This window comes from Platichthys flesus, chromosome 20 (genome assembly GCF_949316205.1).
Source record: "Platichthys flesus chromosome 20, fPlaFle2.1, whole genome shotgun sequence".
NCBI lineage: Eukaryota > Metazoa > Chordata > Actinopteri > Pleuronectiformes > Pleuronectidae > Platichthys > Platichthys flesus.
Genome location: NC_084964.1, coordinates 1,718,179 through 1,740,933, shown reverse-complemented (window position 1 = coordinate 1,740,933; position 22,755 = coordinate 1,718,179). Strand labels below are relative to the sequence as shown.

At 40.7% G+C, this 22,755-nt stretch overlaps 2 non-coding genes across 2 annotated transcripts; both read right to left on the bottom strand.

Annotated features, from left to right (window-relative positions):
- Window positions 1-13,387: 13,387 nt before the first annotated feature.
- Window positions 13,388-13,461, bottom strand: trnak-uuu (transfer RNA lysine (anticodon UUU)). The gene has a single exon. It is a non-coding gene; the product is annotated as a tRNA-Lys (tRNA).
- A 5,714-nt stretch (window positions 13,462-19,175) lies between these two features.
- On the bottom strand, window positions 19,176-19,249 carry trnak-uuu (transfer RNA lysine (anticodon UUU)). Its single transcript has one exon. It is a non-coding gene; the product is annotated as a tRNA-Lys (tRNA).
- Window positions 19,250-22,755: the final 3,506 nt, after the last annotated feature.

Here is a 22,755-nt window from a genome sequence, read left to right as displayed (position 1 = left end):
TAATCTAGACAAATTGATGGGTTCAGTATATATATAATTTTCTGATCATTCGTTGATGTTTGCTTGGTGTGTGAACTCTATGGAATGTATTTGCTCTGAAGTATCCTCTAATAAGGAGTCTTTTAAGCTAAGACTTTGATCTGCATGCTGGTGCTCAATTCCGAATCTCAAAAGCTCCATAGCCCAACGTGGGGCTCAAACCCACAACCCTGAGATTAAGAGTGTCATGCTCTATCGAAACTGAGCTGGCACTTCGAGGTGGTGTCCTGTAAACGGCGTGGGCTTTATAGATAATTGGCTAACTTTTTTGAGAAAACCTGGTCTTGTTAGGAGAGACGGCGTTCATCCCACTTGGGATGGAGCAGCTCTCTTATCTAGGAATATTACTAAGTCTATAACATGACAACCCATAGTTGGGACCAGGAAGCAGAGCTGCAGTGCTAAACACTTCTCTGCGCTCCCTCTGGATCAGTCACAAAACCCCATAGAGATTGTGTCTGTTCACCGTCCGATTAAATTATTGAAATTAAACAATAATAGAGCGAGAACTCCACACAAAAATTTAATACAAATTAAAACAACCTCTGAAACAATACAGGAAACCCAGACTTTTAAATGTGGTCTTTTAAACATTAGATCACTGGAAAAAAAGGCTCTTTTAGTTAATGAAATAGTCTCTGATTACAACATAGATTTATTGTCCCTCACTGAGACGTGGCTGCATCCTGATGATTATGTCAGTCTAAATGAATCTACTCCCCCCAGTCATATCAATTCACAGGTTCCTAGAGAAATTGGGCGAGGAGGTGGAGTTGCTGCTATTTTTAACTCCAGTCTATCAATTAATCCTAAACCTAAACTCAGCTACAAGTCATTTGAATGTCTGATTCTTAGTCTTCCACGCCAATCCAGGAACCACCAACAGCCAATCATATTTGCCGTAGTTTACCGTGCTCCCAGGGCTTATACTGAATTTTTAAAGGAATTCCCTGAGTTTTTATCAAACTTAGTCCTAAAGACCGATAAAATTATTATTGTTGGTGACTTTAATATTCATGTTGATAATAATAAAGATTGCCTTAGCGTAGCACTTATTTCAATACTAGACTCTATTGGTTTCAGTCAGTCTGTGCACAAACCTACTCATTGTGGTAACCACACACTTGACCTTGTATTATCGTACGGTGTCGCAATTGAAAATTTAACAGTACTTCCGCGCAATCCAGTTCTATCAGACCATAATTTAATAACCTTTGATTTTTCAATAACTGAATATATGCCACTAATAAAAAATTCATTTTCTAGATGTCTACCTGATAGTGCTGTAGCTAAATTTAAGGAAATAATCCCAATTACATTTAAACCCGTATTAGCAGTAGATATAAACAACAAATTCTTTAAAACCCTGAGCTCCATTGAGATCGACCACCTCGTCGATAGCTCTGCAGACTCATTACGATTAACATTAGACTCAATAGCGCCTCTAAAAAAGAAAAATGTCAAACATAGTAAATTAGCTCCGTGGTATAATTCCCAGACAAATGAGTTAAAACAATTATCAAGAAAACTAGAAAGGAAGTGGCGCTCCAGCAACAATGTTGAAAACCTCATAGACTGGAAGAATAGTGTTAAAGAATATAAAACGGCTCTCCACAAAGTAAGAGCCGCCTACTATTCAAAACTAATAGAAGAGAATAAAAATAACCCCAGGTTTCTCTTCTGCACTGTAGCCAGGCTGACAGAGAGTCACACCTCCACCGAACCCAGTATTCCTCCATCCCTGAATAGCAATATCTTTATGACCTTTTTTAATGATAAAATTCAAACTATTAGAAATAAAATCAACCATCTCCTGCCCTCAATTGGCACTAATACCCTTCCAACAACAGAGATCTCAGAAACGGCTGAGAATCCTACCCATTACTTAGACAGCTTCTCTCTGATCACCCGTGATCAGTTTACCAAATTAATCTCAGGTTCTAAACCAACAACCTGTATCTTAGATCCCATTCCTACCAACTTACTTAAAGACATTCTGCCCCTAATTGATAGTTCGTTACTTAACATTATCAATCTGTCATTATCATCAGGTTATGTACCACAGTCTTTTAAAATAGCTGTCATCAAACCCCTACTCAAAAAACCCACCCTAGACCCAGAGGTTTTAGCCAATTACAGACCAATATCTAACCTCTCCTTCATTTCTAAAATCTTAGAAAAAGTGGTAGCCAATCAGCTGTGTGAGTTTCTCCAGGAAAATAATATATATGAAGACTTTCAATCGGGGTTTAGAGCCAATCACAGTACAGAGACAGCCTTGGCAAAAGTCACTAATGACCTTTTAATAGCCTCAGATCAGGGACTTGTGTCTGTCCTCGTTCTGTTAGATCTCAGTGCAGCATTCGACACAATTGACCATCAAATTTTATTACAAAGACTAAAACAGTTAATTAACATTAATGGAACCGCCCTTAACTGGTTTAAATCGTATTTTTCTGATCGCTCCCAATTTGTGCAAATTAATGATGAGTCATCTGTGCGCACCAAAGTTAATCATGGTGTTCCACAGGGCTCTGTGCTCGGCCCAATTTTATTCTCATTATATATGCTTCCACTAGGAAACATTATCAGGACACACTCGGTAAATTTCCACTGCTATGCGGATGACACCCAGTTATATTTGTCAATAAAACCTGAACAAAGTAATCAATTAACTAAACTTCGAACATGTCTCAAGGACATAAAAACCTGGATGACCCGCAATTTTCTCTTATTAAACTCAGACAAAACAGAGGTTATAATACTTGGCCCCAAACACCTTAGAGATGCATTATCTAATGATATAGCTGCGCTAGACGACATTGCCCTTGCTTCCAATGAAACAGTCAGGAACTTGGGAGTGATCTTCGATCCTGATTTATCCTTTAATAGTCACTTAAAACAAATTTCTAGGACCGCTTTTTTCCACTTGCGTAATATTTCAAAAATTAGACATGTCCTTTCACAAAAAGATGCAGAAAAACTAGTCCACGCCTTTGTTACATCGAGACTGGACTATTGTAATTCATTATTATCAGGCTCCAGCAGGAAGTCGTTAAAGACTCTACAGCTTGTCCAAAATGCTGCAGCACGTGTCCTGACGAGAACAAAGAGAAGAGAGCACATTTCTCCAATATTAGCATCGCTACACTGGCTTCCAGTTAAATCTAGAATAGAATTTAAAATTCTCCTCCTCACCTTCAAGGCCCTTAATAATATAGCGCCTTTATACCTTAAAGAGCTGTTAATACCTTATAAACCCACTAGAGCACTCCGCTCCCAGAATTCAAGCCTACTTGTCGTCCCTAAATTCTCTAAAAGTAGAGTAGGAGCCAGAGCTTTTAGCCATCAAGCCCCTCGGCTGTGGAATAATCTACCACTTTCAGTTCGGGAGGCAGTCACCATCTGTTCGTTTAAAAGTAGGCTCAAAACCTTCCTTTTTGATAAAGCTTATAGTTAGAGCTAATTAGTGCGCCAGAACGTTACTTGTTCTATTTTATGACACATGACACACGGAGCTTCTCTTTCCAGCTTCTCCTTCCTCTTCTCCATCCCTATCCCCCTTCCCCGGAATCCCTTTCCTTTATCACCCGCAGATCCAGGGCCTCTGTGGCCGCACCATGGATTACGGTTTGTGGATCGCGCACCGGGGGTCGCGGTGTTGGATCCAGTGTGGCGGATTCTGAGTCATGTGGGCTGATCGTGGTGCTGGTGGCGAACCCTGTGTCGCGTTGGCATTGGGCACGGGCGGTGGACCAGGACCGCAGTGGTGGCTTGTGATGGGTCCTCCTGGTGGGCGGCGGTGGACGGTGACTGAGGACTGAAGTGGCGTCTGGTCTGGATGGTGGATCGTGGTCTAGATGGTTGCTGAGCATGGACTGTGCTTCATCAATGCTGCTAGAGACTTTGATTATTGATGATGTTCTCCTGCACGTGGCATCTATTGCACTTCTGTCCGTCCTGGGAGAGGGATCCCTCACATGTGGCTCTCTCTGAGGTTTCTACATATTTTTACCCTGTTAAAAGGGTTTTTTGTAGTTTTTCCTTACTCTTGCTGAGGGTTAAGGACAGAGGATGTCACACCCTGTTAAAGCCCTATGAGATGAATTGTAATTTGTGAATATGGGCTATACAAATAAAATTTGATTGATTGATTGATTGACTTCTTCCAAATAACTTCCAATCATAACAGAATTGTTAGAATGCAAGAAATATGTTTCATGAGAAGTAAAACCCTCTTGTATGAAAACAACCTAGGTCTGAGATAATGATGAGATTACCAAATAAGTTTTACCTTTAATGTTTTTGAGCACAAGTTCTGTGAACAAAAACCGCCTGAACCATGTTGTCCAATTCTTTCGCAAGAAGATCAAACACACGCTTGACATTGGTTAGGGATTCAATCTCTTGCAGTTTTCCATTCTAGTTTAGCTATATAATCTAGACAAATTGATGGGTTTAATATATATATAATATTCTGATCAGCCGTTGATGGTTGCTTGGTGTGTGTGAACTCTATGGAATGTATTTGCTCTGAAGTATCCTTTAATAAGGAGTCTTTTAAGCTAAGACTTTGATCTGCATGCTGGTGCTCAATTCCGAATCTCAAAATCTCCATAGCCCAACTTGGGGCTCGAACCCACGACCCTGAGATTAAAAGTGTGATGCTCTACCGAACTGAGCTGGCGCTTCTTCCAAATAAATTCCCATCACAATAGAAATGTTAGAATGCAAGAAATATGTTTCATGAGAAGTAAAACCTTCTTGTATGAAAACAACCTAGGTCTGAGATAATGATCAGATTACAGAATACATTTTACCTTTAATGTTTTTGAGCACAAGTTCCGTGAAGAAAAACAACCTGAACCATGTTGTCCAATTGTTTCGCAAGAAGATCAAACCAACGCTTGTCGTTGGTTAGGGATTCAATCTCTTGCAGTTTTCCATTCTAGTTAGGCTAGAAAATCTAGAAAAATTGATGGGTTCAATATATATATAATTTTCTGATCAGCCGTTGATTTTTGCTTGGTGTGTGTGAACTCTATGGAATGTATTTTCTCTTTAGTATCCTTTAATAAGGAGTCTTTTAAGCTAAGACTTTCATCTGTATGCTGGTGCTCAATTCCTTAACTTAAAATCTCTGTAGCCCAACGTGGGGCTCGAACCCACGACCCTGAGATTAAGAGTGTAATGCTCTATCGAACTTAGCTGGCGATTCTTCCAAATAACTTCCCATCATAATAGAAATGTTAGAAGTCAAGAAATATGTTTCATGAGAAGTAAAACCCTCTTGTATGAAAACAACCTAGGTCTGAGATAATGATGAGATTACCGAATAAGTTTTACCTTTAATATTTTTTAGCACAAGTTCCGTGAACAAAAACCGCCTGAACCATGTTGTCCAATTCTTTCGCAAGAAGATCAAACACACGCTTGTCATTGGTTAGGGATTCAATCTCTTGCAGTTTTCCATTCTAGTTTAGCTATATAATCTAGACAAATTGATGGGTTTAATATGTATATAATATTCTGATCAGCCGTTGATGTTTGCTTGGTGTGTGTGAACTCTATGGAATGTATTTGCTCTGTAGTATCCTTTAATAAGGAGTCTTTTAAGCTAAGACTTTGATCTGCATGCTGGTACTCAATTCCGAATCTCAAAAGCTCCCTAGCCCAACGTGGGGCTCGAAACCACACCCTGAGATTAAGAGTCTCATGCTCTACCGAACTGAACTAGCCTGGCATCTTCCTTATAACTTCCCATCACAATAGAAATGTTAGAATGCAAGAAATATGTTTCATGAGAAGTAAAACCCTCTTGTATGAAAACAACCTAGGTCTGAGATAATGATCAGATTACAGAATAAGTTTTACCTTTAATGTTTTCAGCACAAGTTCCGTGAACAAAAACACCCTGAACCATGTTGTCCAATTCTTTCGCAAGAAGACCAAACCAACGCTTGTCATTGGTTAGGGATTCAATCTCTTGCAGTTTTCCATTCTAGTTAAGCTAGATAATCCATACAAATTGATGGGTTCAGTATATATATAATTTTCTGATCAGACGTTGATGTTTGCTTGGTGTGTGTGAACTCTATGGAATGTATTTGCTCTGAAGTATTCTTTAATAAGGAGTCTTTTAAGCTAAGACTTTGATCTGCATGCTGGTGCTCAATTCCGAATCTCAAAAGCTCCATAGCCCAACATGGGGCTCGAAACCACGACCCTGAGATTAAAAGTGTCATGCTCTACCGAACTGAGCTGGCACTGCTTCCAAATAACTTCCCATCACAATAGAAATGTTAGAATGCAAGAAATATGTTTCATGAGAAGTAAAACCTTCTTGTATGAAAACAACCTAGGTCTGAAATAATGATGAGATTACACAATATGTTTTACATTTAATATTTTTGAGCACAAGTTCTGTGAACAAAAACCGCCTGAACCATGTTGTCAAATTCTTTCGCAAGAAGATCAAACACACGCTTGTCATTGGTTAGGGATTCAATCTCTTGCAGTTTTCCATTCTAGTTAAACTAGATAATCTAGACAAATTGATGGGTTCAATATATATATAATTTTCTGATCAGCCGTTGATGTTTGCTTGGTGTGTGTGAACACTATGGAATGTATTTTCTCTGAAGTATCCTTTAATAAGGAGTCTTTTAAGATAAGACTTTGATCTGCATGCTGGTGCTCAATTCCTAACCTTAAAATCTCCATAGCTCAACGTGGGGCTCGAAACCACGACCCTGAGATTAAGAGTCTCATGCTCTACCGAACTGAGCTGGCCGGGCTTCTTCCTCATAACTTCCCATCACAATAGAAATGTTAAAATGCAAGAAATATGTTTCATGACAAGTAAAACCCTCTTGTATGAAAACAACATAGGTCTGAGATAATGATTAGATTACAGAATAAATTTTACCTTTAATGTTTTCAGCACAAGTTCCGTGAACAAAAACACCCTGAACCATGTTGTCCAATTCTTTCGCAAGAAGACCAAACCAACGCTTGTCATTGGTTAGGGATTCAATCTCTTGCAGTTTTCCATTCTAGTTAAGCTAGATAATCTAGACAAATTGATGGGTTCAGTATATATATAATTTTCTGATCATTCGTTGATGTTTGCTTGGTGTGTGAACTCTATGGAATGTATTTGCTCTGAAGTATCCTTTAATAAGGAGTCTTTTAAGCTAAGACTTTGATCTGCATGCTGGTGCTCAATTCCGAATCTCAAAAGCTCCATAGCCCAACGTGGGGCTCGAAACCACGACCCTGAAATTAAGAGTCTCATGCTCTACCGAACTGAGCTAGCTGGGCTTCTTCCTTATAACTTCCCATCACAATAGAAATGTTAGAATGCAAGAAATATGTTTCATGACAAGTAAAACCCTCTTGTATGAAAACAACATAGGTCTGAGATAATGATCAGATTACAGAATAAGTTTTACCTTTAATGTTTTCAGCACAAGTTCCGTGAACAAAAACACCCTGAACCATGTTGTCCAATTCTTTCGCAAGAAGACCAAACCAACGCTTGTCATTGGTTAGGGATTCAATCTCTTGCAGTTTTCCATTCTAGTTAAGCTAGATAATCTAGACAAATTGATGGGTTCAGTATATATATCATTTTCTGATCAGCCGTTGATGTTTGCTTGGTGTGTGTGAACTCTATGGAATGTATTTTCTCTGAAGTTTTCTTTAATAAGGAGTCTTTTAAGCTAAGACTTTGATCTGCATGCTGGTGCTCAATTCCGAATCTCAAAAGCTCCATAGCCCAACCTGGGGCTCGAACCCACGACCCTGAGATTAAAAGTGTAATGCTCTACCGAACTGAGCTAGCCGGGCTTCTTCCTTATAACTTCCCATCACAATAGAAATGTTAGAATGCAAGAAATATGTTTCATGAGAAGTAAAACCTTCTTGTATGAAAACAACCTAGGGCTGAGATAATGATGAGATTACAGAATAAGTTTTACATTTAATATTTTTGAGCACAAGTTCCGTGAACAAAAACACCCTGAACCATGTTGTCCAATTCTTTCGCAAGAAGATCAAACACACGCTTGTCATTGGTTAGGGATTCAATCTCTTGCAGTTTTCCATTCTAGTTTAGCTATATAATCTAGACAAATTGATGGGTTTAATATATATATAATATTCTGATCAGCCTTTGAGCCGTGGAACGTCACCTCGCTGTGGGGAAAGGAACCGGAGCTTGTGAGGGAGGTGGAGCGCTATCAGTTAGATCTGGTGGGGCTTACCTCCACGCACAGTCTCAGTTCTGGTACCGTACTCCTGGATAAGGGTTGGACTTTATTCTTCTCCGGAGTTGCCAAGGGCGTGAGGCGTCGGGCGGGTGTGGGGATACTCATAAATCCCCGGCTGAGCGCCGCGGTGTTGGAGTTTACCCCGGTAGACGAGAGGGTCGCCTCCCTGCGCCTAAGGGTTGTAGGGGGGAAAACTCTGACTGTTGTTTGTGCGTATGCACCAAACAGCAGTTCAGAGTACTCGGCCTTCTTGGAGACCCTGAATGGAGTCCTGTATGGGGCTCCAGTAGGGGACTCCGTAGTTCTGCTGGGTGACTTCAACGCCCACGTGGGCAACGATGGAGACACCTGGAGAGGCGTGGTGGGGAGGAACGGCCTCCCTGATCTGAACCCGAGCGGTCGTTTGTTATTGGACTTCTGTGCTAGCCATGGATTGTCCATAACAAACACCATGTTCGAACATAAGGGTGCTCATAAGTGTACCTGGTACCAGAGTACCCTAGGCCGAAGATCAATGATCGATTTTGTGATCGTGTCATCTGATCTGAGGCCGCATGTTTTGGACACTCGGGTAAAGAGAGGGGCGGAACTGTCAACCGACCACCATCTGGTTGTGAGTTGGATCAGGGAGTGGGGGAAATTTCCGGATAGACCTGGTAAGCCCAAACGAGTAGTGCGGGTGAACTGGGAACGTCTGGAGGAGGCCCCCGTCCTAGGTATCTTCAACTCAAACCTCCGGCGGAGTTTTTCTGGCATTCCTGTGGAGGTTGGGGGCATTGAGCCGGAGTGGGCGGTGTTCAAAGCCTCCATTGCTGAAGCTGCGGCGGCTAGCTGTGGCCTCAGGGTCTTAGGCTCCTCAAGGGGCGGTAACCCTCGGACACCGTGGTGGACACCGGTGGTCAGGGAAGCCGTCCGATTGAAGAAGGAGGCCTTCCGGGATATGATATCCTGGAGGACTCCTGACTCGGTTGCAGGGTACCGACAGGCCCGAAGGGCTGCAGCTGCTGCCGTGTCGGAGGCTAAGCAGCGGGTGTGGGAGAAGTTCGGAGAGGTCATGGAGAAGGACTTTCGGTCGGCACCAAAGTGTTTCTGGAAGACTATCCGGCACCTCAGGAGGGGGAAACGGGGAACCATCCAAGCTGTGTACAGTAAGGATGGGACTCTGTTGACCTCAACTGAGGAGGTTGTCGGACGTTGGAAGGAACACTTTGAGGAACTCCTGAATCCGAATAACACGCCCTCTATGTTGGAGGCAGAGCTCGAGGTTGATGGTGTTTCATCGTCAATTTCCCTGGTGGAGGTCACTGAGGTGGTCAAACATCTCCGCAGTGGCAAGGCCCCAGGGATTGATGAGATCCGGCCAGAAATGCTAAAGGCTCTGGGTGTTGAGGGGCTGTCATGGTTGACACGCCTATTCAACATCGCGTGGGAGTCGGGTACAGTGCCAAAGGAGTGGCAAACTGGGGTGGTGGTTCCCCTGTTCAAAAAGGGGGACCAGAGAGTGTGTGCCAATTACCGGGGCATCACACTTCTCAGCCTCCCTGGTAAAGTCTACTCCAAGGTGCTGGAAAGGAGGGTTCGGCCGATCGTCGAACCTCAGATTGAAGAGGAACAATGCGGTTTTCGCCCCGGACGTGGAACTACAGACCAGCTCTTCACTCTCGCAAGGATCCTGGAGGGGGCCTGGGAGTATGCCCATCCGGTCTACATGTGTTTTGTGGATCTGGAGAAGGCGTATGACCGGGTCCCCCGGGAGAAACTGTGGGAGGTGCTGCGGGAGTATGGGGTAAGGGGGTCTATCCTCAGGGCCATCCAATCCCTGTACTCCCAAAGCGAGAGCTGTGTTCGCGTCCTCGGCAGCCAGTCAGTTTCGTTCTCAGTGGATGCTGGTCTCCGCCAGGGCTGCGCCTTGTCACCAATCCTGTTTGTGATATACATGGACAGGATATCGAGGCGTAGTCGGGGTGGGGAGGGGTTGCAGTTCGGTGGTCTGAGGATCTCGTCACTGCTTTTTGCAGATGACGTGGTCCTCATTGGCTCATCGGCCTGTGACCTTCAGCACTCACTGGATCGGCCGGTGGCCGAGTGTGAAGCGGCTGGGATGAGGATCAGCACCTCTAAATCTGAGGCCATGACTCTTAGCAGGAAACCGATGGATTGCTTACTCCGGGTAGGAAATGAGTCCTTAGCCCAAGTGAAGGAGTTCAAGTACCTTGGGGTCTTGTTCGCGAGTGAGGGTACTATGGAGCGTGAGATTGGCCGGAGAATCGGAGCAGCGGGGGCGGTATTGCGTTCGCTTTACCGCACCGTTGTAACGAAAAGAGAGCTGAGCCGCAAGGCAAAGCTCTCGATCTACCGGTCGATCTTCGTTCCTATCCTCACCTATGGTCATGAGGGCTGGGTGATGACCGAAAGGACGAGATCACGGGTACAAGCGGCCAAGATGAGTTTTCTCAGAAGGGTGGCTGGCGTATCCCTTAGGGATAGGGTGAGAAGCTCAGCCATCCGTGAGGAACTCGGATTAGAGCCGCTGCTCCTTCACTTAGAAAGGAGTCAGCTGAGGTGGTTCGGGCATCTGGTAAGGATGCCCACTGGGCGCCTTCCTTGGGAGGTGTTTCAGGCACGTCCAGTGGGGAGGAGACCTCGGGGAAGACCCAGGACTAGGTGGAGAGATTATATCTCAACACTGGCCTGGGAACGCCTCGGGATCCCCCCGTCAGAGTTGGTCAATGTGGCCCGGGAAAGGGAAGTCTGGGGCCCCCTGCTTGAGCTGCTCCCCCCGCGACCCGACCCCGGATAAGCGGATGAAAATGAGATGAGATGAGATGATCAGCCGTTGATGTTTGCTTGGTGTTTGTGAACTCTATGGAATGTATTTGCTCTGAAGTATCCTTTAATAAGGAGTCTTTTAAGCTAAGACTTTGATCTGCATGCTGGTGCTCAATTCCGAATCTCAAAAGCTCCATAGCCCAACGTGGGGCTTGAACACACGACCCTGAGATTAAGAGTCTCATGCTCTACCGAACTGAGCTAGCCGGGCTTCTTCCTTATAACTTCCCATCACAATAGAAATGTTAGAATGCAAGAAATATGTTTCATGAGAAGTAAAACCCTCTTGTATGAAAACAACCTAGGTCTGAGGTAATGATCAGTTTACAGAATACATTTTACCTTTAATGTTTTTGAGCACAAGTTCCGTGAACAAAAACAACCTGAACCATGTTGTCCAATTATTTCGCAAGAAGATCAAACCAACGCTTGTCATTGGTTAGGGATTCAATCTCTTGCAGTTTTCCATTCTAGTTAGGCTAGATAATCTAGTCAAATTGATGGGTTCAATATATATATAATTTACTGATCAGACGTTGATGTTTGCTTGGTGTGTGTGAACTCTATGGAATGTATTTGCTCTGAAGTATCCTTTAATAAGGAGTCTTTTAAGCTAAGACTTTGCTCTGCATGCTGGTGCTCAATTCCGAATCTCAAAAGCTCCATAGCCCAACGTGGGGCTCGAAACCACGACCCTGAGATTAAGAGTCTCATGCTCTACCGAACTGAGCTAGCCGGGCTTCTTCCTTATAACTTGACATCACAATAGAAATGTTAGAATGCAAGAAATATGTTTCATGACAAGTAAAACCCTCTTGTATGAAAACAACCTAGGTCTGAGATAATGATCAGATTACAGAATAAGTTTTACCTTTAATGTTTTCAGCACAAGTTCCGTGAACAAAAACACCCTGAACCATGTTGTCCAATTGTTTCGCAAGAAGACCAAACCAACGCTTGTCATTGGTTAGGGATTCAATCTCTTGCAGTTTTCCATTCTAGTTTAGCTATATAATCTAGACAAATTGATGGGTTTAATATATGTATAATATTCTGATCAGCCGTTGATGTTTGCTTGGTGTGTGTGAACCCTATGGAATGTATATCCTCTGATGTTTCCTTTAATAAGGAGTCTTTTAAGCCAAGACTTTCATCTGCATGCTGGTGCTCAATTCCTAACCTTAAAATCTCCGTAGCCCAACGTGGGGCTCGAACCCACGACCCTGAGATTAAGAGTGTCATGCTCTATCGAACTGAGCTGGCGCTTCTTCCAAATAACTTCCCATCATAATAGAAATGTTAGAATGCAAGAAATATGTTTCATGAGAAGTAAAACCTTCTTGTATGAAAACAACCTAGGTCTGAGATAATGATGAGATTACAGAATAAGTTTTACATTTAATATTTTTGAGCACAAGTTCCGTGAACAAAAACACCCTGAACCATGTTGTCCAATTCTTTCGCAAGAAGATCAAACCAACGCTTTTCATTGGTTAGGGATTCAATCTCTTGCAGTTTTCCATTCTAGTTAAGCTAGATAATCTAGACAAATTGATGGGTTCAGTATATATATAATTTTCTGATCATTCGTTGATGTTTGCTTGGTGTGTGAACTCTATGGAATGTATTTGCTCTGAAGTAGCCTTTAATAAGGAGTCTTTTAAGCTAAGACTTTGATCTGCATGCTGGTGCTCAATTCCGAATCTCAAAAGCTCCATAGCCCAACGTGGGGCTCGAAACCACGACCCTGAAATTAAGAGTCTCATGCTCTACCGATCTGAGCTAGCCGGGCTTCTTCCTTATAACTTCCCATCACAATAGAAATGTTAGAATGCAAGAAATATGTTTCATGACAAGTAAAACCCTCTTGTATGAAAACAACATAGGTCTGAGATAATGATCATATTACAGAATAAGTTTTACCTTTAATGTTTTCAGCACAAGTTCCGTGAACAAAAACACCCTGAACCATGTTGTCCAATTCTTTCGCAAGAAGACCAAACCAACGCTTGTCATTGGTTAGGGATTCAATCTCTTGCAGTTTTCCATTCTAGTTAAGCTAGATAATCTAGACAAATTGATGGGTTCAGTATATATATCATTTTCTGATCAGCCGTTGATGTTTGCTTGGTGTGTGTGAACTCTATGGAATGTATTTTCTCTGAAGTATTCTTTAATAAGGAGTCTTTTAAGCTAAGACTTTGATCTGCATGCTGGTGCTCAATTCCGAATCTCAAAAGCTCCATAGCCCAACGTGGGGCTCGAACCCACGACCCTGAGATTAAAAGTGTAATGCTCTACCGAACTGAGCTAGCCGGGCTTCTTCCTTATACTTCCCATCACAATAGAAATGTTAGAATGCAAGAAATATGTTTCATGAGAAGTAAAACCTTCTTGTATGAAAACAACCTAGGGCTGAGATAATGATGAGATTACAGAATAAGTTTTACATTTAATATTTTTGAGCACAAGTTCCGTGAACAAAAACACCCTGAACCATGTTGTCCAATTCTTTCGCAAGAAGATCAAACAAACGCTTGTCATTGGTTAGGGATTCAATCTCTTGCAGTTTTCCATTCTAGTTTAGCTATATAATCTAGACAAATTGATGGGTTTAATATATATATAATATTCTGATCAGCCGTTGATGTTTGCTTGGTGTTTGTGAACTCTATGGAATGTATTTGCTCTGAAGTATCCTTTAATAAGGAGTCTTTTAAGCTAAGACTTTGATCTGCATGCTGGTGCTCAATTCCTTAACTTAAAATCTCTGTAGCCCAACGTGGGGCTCGAAACCACGACCCTGAAATTAAGAGTCTCATGCTCTACCGAACTGAGCTAGCCGGGCTTCTTCCTTATAACTTCCCATCACAATAGAAATGTTAGAATGCAAGAAATATGTTTCATGACAAGTAAAACCCTCTTGTATGAAAACAACATAGGTCTGAGATAATGATGAGATTACCGAATAAGTTTTACCTTTAATATTTTTGAGCACAAGTTCCGTGAACAAAAACCGCCTGAACCATGTTGTCCAATTCTTTCGCAAGAAGATCAAACACAAGCTTGTCATTGGTTAGGGATTCAATCTCTTGCAGTTTTCCATTGTAGTTTAGCTATATAATCTAGACAAATTGATGGGTTTAATATGTATATAATATTCTGATCAGCCGTTGATGTTTGCTTGGTGTGTGTGAACTCTATGGAATGTATTTGCTCTGTAGTATCCTTTAATAAGGAGTCTTTTAAGCTAAGACTTTGATCTGCATGCTGGTGCTCAATTCCGAATCTCAAAAGCTCCATAGCCCAACGTGGGGCTCGAAACCACACCCTGAGATTAAGAGTCTCATGCTCTACCGAACTGAGCTAGCCTGGCATTTTCCTTATAACTTCCCATCACAAAAGAAATGTTAGAATGCAAGAAATATGTTTCATGAGAAGTAAAACCCTCTTGTATGAAAACAACCTAGGTCTGAGATAATGATCAGATTACAGAATAAGTTTTACCTTTAATGTTTTCAGCACAAGTTCCGTGAACAAAAACACCCTGAACCATGTTGTCCAATTCTTTCGCAAGAAGACCAAACCAACGCTTGTCATTGGTTAGGGATTCAATCTCTTGCAGTTTTCCATTCTAGTTAAGCTAAATAATCTAGACAAATTGATGGGTTTAATATGTATATAATATTCTGATCAGCCGTTGATGTTTGCTTGGTGTGTGTGAACTCTATGGAATGTATTTGCTCTGTAGTATCCTTTAATAAGGAGTCTTTTAAGCTAAGACTTTGATCTGCATGCTGGTGCTCAATTCAGAATCTCAAAATCTCCATAGCCCAACGTGGGGCTCGAAACCACGACCCTGAGATTAAGAGTCTCATGCTCTACCGAACTGAGCTGGCCGGGCTTCTCTCATAACTTCCCATCACAATAGAAATGTTAGAATGCAAGAAATATGTTTCATGAGAAGTAAAACCCTCTTGTATGAAAACAACCTAGGTCTGAGATAATGATGAGATTACAGAATAAATTTTATCTTTCATGTTTTCAGCACAAGTTCCGTGAACAAAAACACCCTGAACCATGTTGTCCAATTATTTCGCAAGAAGATCAAACCGACGCTTGTCATTGGTTAGGGATTCAATCTCTTGCAGTTTTCCATTCTAGTTAAACTAGATAATCTAGACAAATTGATGGGTTCAATATATATATAATTTTCTGATCAGCCGTTGATGTTTGCTTGGTGTGTGTGAACTCTATGGAATGTATTTGCTCTGAAGTATCCTTTAATAAGGAGTCTTTTAAGCTAAGACTTTGATCTGCATGCTGGTGCTCAATTCCGAATCTCAAAAGCTCCATAGCCCAACGTGGGGCTCGAAACCACGACCCTGAAATTAAGAGTCTCATGCTCTACCGAACTGAGCTAGCCGGGCTTCTTCCTTGTAACTTCCCATCACAATAGAAATGTTAGAATGCAAGAAATATGTTTCATGAGAAGTAAAACCCTCTTGTATGAAAACAACCTAGGTCAGAGATAATGATGAGATTACAGAATAAGTTTTACCTTTCATGTTTTCAGCACAAGTTCCGTGAACAAAAACCGCCTGAACCATGTTGTCCAATTCTTTCGCAAGAAGATCAAACACACGCTTGTCATTGGTTAGGGGTTCAATCTCTTGCAGTTTTCCATTCTAGTTTAGCTATATAATCTAGACAAATTGATGGGTTTAATATATATAATATATTCTGATCAGCCGTTGATGTTTGCTCGGTGTGTGTGAACTCTATGGAATGTATTTGCTCTGAAGTATCCTTTAATAAGGAGTCTTTTAAGCTAAGACTTTGATCTGCATGCTGGTGCTCAATTCCGAATCTCAAAAGCTCCATAGCCCAACGTGGGGCTCGAAACCACGACCCTGAAATTAAGAGTCTCATGCTCTACCGAACTGAGATAGCCGGGCTTCTTCCTTATAACTTCCCATCACAATAGAAATGTTAGAATGCAAGAAATATGTTTCATGACAAGTAAAACCCTCTTGTATGAAAACAACATAGGTCTGAGATAATGATCAGATTACAGAATAAGTTTTACCTTTAATGTTTTCAGCACAAGTTCCGTGAACAAAAACACCCTGAACCATGTTGTCCAATTCTTTCGCAAGAAGACCAAACCAACGCTTGTCATTGGTTAGGGATTCAATCTCTTGCAGTTTTCCATTCTAGTTAAGCTAAATAATCTAGACAAATTGATGGGTTTAATATGTATATAATATTCTGATCAGCCGTTGATGTTTGCTTGGTGTGTGTGAACTCTATGGAATGTATTTGCTCTGTAGTATCCTTTAATAAGGAGTCTTTTAAGCTAAGACTTTGATCTGCATGCTGGTGCTCAATTCAGAATCTCAAAATCTCCATAGCCCAACGTGGGGCTCGAAACCACGACCCTGAGATTAAGAGTCTCATGCTCTACCGAACTGAGCTGGCCGGGCTTCTCTCATAACTTCCCATCACAATAGAAATGTTAGAATGCAAGAAATATGTTTCATGAGAAGTAAAACCCTCTTGTATGAAAACAACCTAGGTCTGAGATAATGATGAGATTACAGAATAAATTTTATCTTTCATGTTTTCAGCACAAGTTCCGTGAACAAAAACACCCTGAACCATGTTGTCCAATTATTTCGCAAGAAGATCAAACCGACGCTTGTCATTGGTTAGGGATTCAATCTCTTGCAGTTTTCCATTCTAGTTAAACTAGATAATCTAGACAAATTGATGGGTTCAATATATATATAATTTTCTGATCAGCCGTTGATGTTTGCTTGGTGTGTGTGAACTCTATGGAATGTATTTGCTCTGAAGTATCCTTTAATAAGGAGTCTTTTAAGCTAAGACTTTGATCTGCATGCTGGTGCTCAATTCCGAATCTCAAAAGCTCCATAGCCCAACGTGGGGCTCGAAACCACGACCCTGAAATTAAGAGTCTCATGCTCTACCGAACTGAGCTAGCCGGGCTTCTTCCTTGTAACTTCCCATCACAATAGAAATGTTAGAATGCAAGAAATATGTTTCATGAGAAGTAAAACCCTCTTGTATGAAAACAACCTAGGTCAGAGATAATGATGAGATTACAGAATAAGTTTTACCTTTCATGTTTTCAGCACAAGTTCCGTGAACAAAAACCGCCTGAACCATGTTGTCCAATTCTTTCGCAAGAAGATCAAACACACGCTTGTCATTGGTTAGGGGTTCAATCTCTTGCAGTTTTCCATTCTAGTTTAGCTATATAATCTAGACAAATTGATGGGTTTAATATATATAATATATTCTGATCAGCCGTTGATGTTTGCTCGGTGTGTGTGAACTCTATGGAATGTATTTGCTCTGAAGTATCCTTTAATAAGGAGTCTTTTAAGCTAAGACTTTGATCTGCATGCTGGTGCTCAATTCCGAATCTCAAAAGCTCCATAGCCCAACGTGGGGCTCGAAACCACGACCCTGAAATTAAGAGTCTCATGCTCTACCGAACTGAGATAGCCGGGCTTCTTCCTTATAACTTCCCATCACAATAGAAATGTTAGAATGCAAGAAATATGTTTCATGACAAGTAAAACCCTCTTGTATGAAAACAACATAGGTCTGAGATAATGATCAGATTACAGAATAAGTTTTACCTTTAATGTTTTCAGCACAAGTTCCGTGAACAAAAACACCCTGAACCATGTTGTCCAATTCTTTCGCAAGAAGACCAAACCAACGCTTGTCATTGGTTAGGGATTCAATCTCTTGCAGTTTTCCATTCTAGTTAAGCTAGATAATCTAGACAAATTGATGGGTTCAGTATATATATAATTTTCTGATCAGACGTTGATGTTTGCTTGGTGTGTGTGAACTCTATGGAATGTATTTGCTCTGAAGTATTCTTTAATAAGGAGTCTTTTAAGCTAAGCTTTGATCTGCATGCTGGTGCTCAATTCCGAATCTCAAAAGCTCCATAGCCCAACATGGGGCTCGAAACCAAGACCCTGAAATTAAAAGTGTGATGCTCTACCGGACTGAGCTGGCGCTTCTTCCAAATAACTTCCCATCACAATAGAAATGTTAGAATGCAAGAAATATGTTTCATGAGAAGTAAAACCTTCTTGTATGAAAACAACCTAGGTCTGAGATAATGATCAGATTACAGAATACATTTTACCTTTAATGTTTTTGAGCACAAGTTCCGTGAAGAAAAACAACCTGAACCATGTTGTCCAATTATTTCGCAAGAAGATCAAACCAACGCTTGTCATTGGTTAGGGATTCAATCTCTTGCAGTTTTCCATTCTAGTTAGGCTAGAAAATCTAGAAAAATTGATGGGTTCAATATATATATAATTATCTGATCAGCCGTTGATGTTTGCTTGGTGTGTGTGAACTCTATGGAATGTATTTTCTCTTTAGTATCCTTTAATAAGGAGTCTTTTAAGATAAGACATGCATCTGTATGCTGGTGCTCAATTCCTTAACTTAAAATCTCTATAGCCCAACGTGGGGCTTGAACCCACAACCCTGAGATTAAGAGTGTCATGCTCTATCGAACTGAGCTGGCGCTTCTTCCAAATAACTTCCCATCATAATAGAAATGTTAGAATGCAAGAAATATGTTTCATGAGAAGTAAAACCCTCTTGTATGAAAACAACCTAGGTCTGAGATAATGATGCGATTACCGAATAAGTTTTACCTTTAATATTTTTGAGCACAAGTTCCGTGAACAAAAACTGCCTGAACCATGTTGTCCAATTCTTTCGCAAGAAGATCAAACACACGCTTGTCATTGGTTTGGGATTCAATCTCTTGCAGTTTTCGATTCTAGTTTAGCAATATAATCTAGACAAATTGATGGGTTTAATAAATATATAATATTCTGATGAGCCGTTGATGTGTGTGAACTCCATGGAATGTATTTTCTCTGAAGTATTCTTTAATAAGGAGTCTTTTAAGCTAAGACTTTGATCTGCATGCTGGTGCTCAATTCCGAATCTCAAAAGGTCCATAGCCCAACGTGGGGCTCGAACCCACGACCCTGAAATTAAAAGTGTAATGCTCTACCGAACTGAGCTAGCCGGGCTTCTTCCTTATAACTTCCCATCACAATAGAAATGTTAGAATGCAAGAAATATGTTTCATGACAAGTAAAACCTTCTTGTATCAAAACAACCTAGGTCTGAGATAATGATGAGATTACAGAATAAGTTTTACATTTAATATTTTTGAGCACAAGTTCCGTGAACAAAAACACCCTGAACCATGTTGTCCAATTCTTTCGCAAGAAGATCAAACACATGCTTGTCATTGGTTAGGGATTCAATCTCTTGCAGTTTTCCATTCTAGTTTAGCTATATAATCTAGACAAATTGATGGGTTTAATATATATATAATATTCTGATCAGCCGTTGATGTTTGCTTGGTGTTTGTGAACTCTATGGAATGTATTTGCTCTGAAGTATCCTTTAATAAGGAGTCTTTTAAGCTAAGACTTTGATCTGCATGCTGGTGCTCAATTCCGAATCTCAAAAGCTCCATAGCCCAACGTGGGGCTTGAACACACGACCCTGAGATTAAGAGTCTCATGCTCTACCGAACTGAGCTAGCCGGGCTTCTTCCTTATAACTTCCCATCACAATAGAAATGTTAGAATGCAAGAAATATGTTTCATGACAAGTAAAACCCTTTTGTATGAAAACAACCTAGGTCTGAGATAATGATCAGATTAAGGAATAAGTTTTACCTTTAATGTTTTCAGCACAAGTTCCGTGAACAAAAACACCCTGAACCATGTTGTCCAATTCTTTCGCAAGAAGACCAAACCAACGCTTGTAATTGGTTAGGGATTCAATCTCTTGCAGTTTTCCATTCTAGTTTAGCTATATAATCTAGACAAATTGATGGGTTTAATATATGTATAATATTCTGATCAGCCGTTGATGTTTGCTTGGTGTGTGTGAACCCTATGGAATGTATATCCTCTGATGTTTCCTTTAATAAGGAGTCTTTTAAGCCAAGACTTTCATCTGCATGCTGGTGCTCAATTCCTAACCTTAAAATCTCCGTAGCCCAACGTGGGGCTCGAACCCACGACCCTGAGATTAAGAGTGTCATGCTCTATCGAACTGAGCTGGCGCTTCTTCCAAATAACTTCCCATCATAATAGAAATGTTAGAATGCAAGAAATATGTTTCATGAGAAGTAAAACCCTCTTGTATGAAAACAACCTAGGTCTGAGATAATGATGCGATTACCGAATAAGATTTACCTTTAATATTTTTGAGCACAAGTTCCGTGAACAAAAACTGCCTGAACCATGTTGTCCAATTCTTTCGCAAGAAGATCAAACACACGCTTGTCATTGGTTAGGGATTCATTCTCTTGCAGTTTTCCATTCTAGTTTAGCTATATAATCTAGATAAATTGATGGGTTTAATATGTATATAATATTCTGATCAGCCGTTGATGTTTGCTTGGTGTGTGTGAACCCTATGGAATGTATTTGCTCTGTAGTATCCTTTAATAAGGAGTCTTTTAAGCTAAGACTTTGATCTGCATGCTGGTGCTCAATTCCGAATCTCAAAAGCTCCATAGCCCAACGTGGGGCTCGAAACCACGAACCTGAAATTAAGAGTCTCATGCTCTACCGAACTGAGCTAGCCTGGCATCTTCCTTATAACTTCCCATCACAATAGAAATGTTAGAATGCAAGAAATATGTTTCATGAGAAGTAAAACCCTCTTGTATGAAAACAACCTAGGTCTGAGATAATGATGAGATTACAGAATAAGTTTTACCTTTCATGTTTTCAGCACAAGTTCCGTGAACAAAAACCGCCTGAACCATGTTGTCCAATTCTTTCGCAAGAAGATCAAACACACGCTTGTCATTGGTTAGGGGTTCAATCTCTTGCAGTTTTCCATTCTAGTTTAGCTATATAATCTAGACAAATTGATGGGTTTAATATATATATAATATTCTGATCAGCCGTTGATGTTTGCTTGGTGTGTGTGAACTCTATGGAATGTATTTGCTCTGAAGTATCCTTTAATAAGGAGTCTTTTAAGATAAGACTTTGATCTGCATGCTGGTGCTCAATTCCTAACCTTAAAATCTCCATAGCCCAACGTGGGGCTCGAACCCACAACCCTGAGATTAAAAGTGTCATGCTCTACAGAACTGAGCTGGCGCTTCTTCCAAATAACTTCCCATCACAATAGAAATGTTAGAATGCAAGAAATATGTTTCATGAGAAGTAAAACCTTCTTGTATGAAAACAACCTAGGTCTGAGATAATGATGAGATTAGACAATATGTTTTACATTTAATATTTTTGAGCACAAGTTCTGTGAACAAACACCGCCTGAACCATGTTGTCCAATTCTTTCGCAAGAAGATCAAACCGACGCTTGTCATTGGTTAGGGATTCAATCTCTTGCAGTTTTCCATTCTAGTTAAACTAGACAAATTGATGGGTTCAATATATATATAATTTTCTGATCAGCCGTTGATGTTTGCTTGGTGTGTGTGAACTCTATGGAATGTATTTGCTCTGAAGTATCCTTTAATAAGGAGTCTTTTAAGCTAAGACTTTGATCTGCATGCTGGTGCTCAATTCCGAATCTCAAAAGCTCCATAGCCCAACGTGGGGCTCGAAACCACGACCCTGAAATTAAGAGTCTCATGCTCTACCGAACTGAGCTAGCCGGGTTTCTTCCTTATAACTTCCCATCACAATAGAAATGTTAGAATGCAAGAAATATGTTTCATGACAAGTAAAACCCTCTTGTATGAAAACAACATAGGTCTGAGATAATGATCAGATTACAGAATAAGTTTTACCTTTAATGTTTTCAGCACAAGTTCCGTGAACAAAAACACCCTGAACCATGTTGTCCAATTCTTTCGCAAGAAGACCAAACCAACGCTTGTCATTGGTTAGGGATTCAATCTCTTGCAGTTTTCCATTCTAGTTAAGCTAGATAATCTAGACAAATTGATGGGTTCAGTATATATATAATTTTCTGATCATTCGTTGATGTTTGCTTGGTGTGTGTGAAGTCTATGGAATGTATTTGCTCTGAAGTATCCTTTAATAAGGAGTCTTTTAAGCTAAGACTTTGATCTGCATGCTGGTGCTCAATTCCGAATCTCAAAAGCTCCATAGCCCAACGTGGGGCTCGAAACCACGACCCTGAAATTAAGAGTCTCATGCTCTACCGAACTGAGCTAGCCGGGCTTCTTCCTTATAACTTCCCATCACAATAGAAATGTTAGAATGCAAGAAATATGTTTCATGACAAGTAAAACCCTCTTGTATGAAAACAACATAGGTCTGAGATAATGATCAGATTACAGAATAAGTTTTACCTTTAATGTTTTCAGCACAAGTTCCGTGAACAAAAACACCCTGAACCATGTTGTCCAATTCTTTCGCAAGAAGACCAAACCAACGCTTGTCATTGGTTAGGGATTCAATCTCTTGCAGTTTTCCATTCTAGTTAAGCTAGTTAATCTAGACAAAATGATGGGTTCAGTATATATATAATTTTCTGATCAGCCGTTGATGTTTGCTTGGTGTGTGTGACC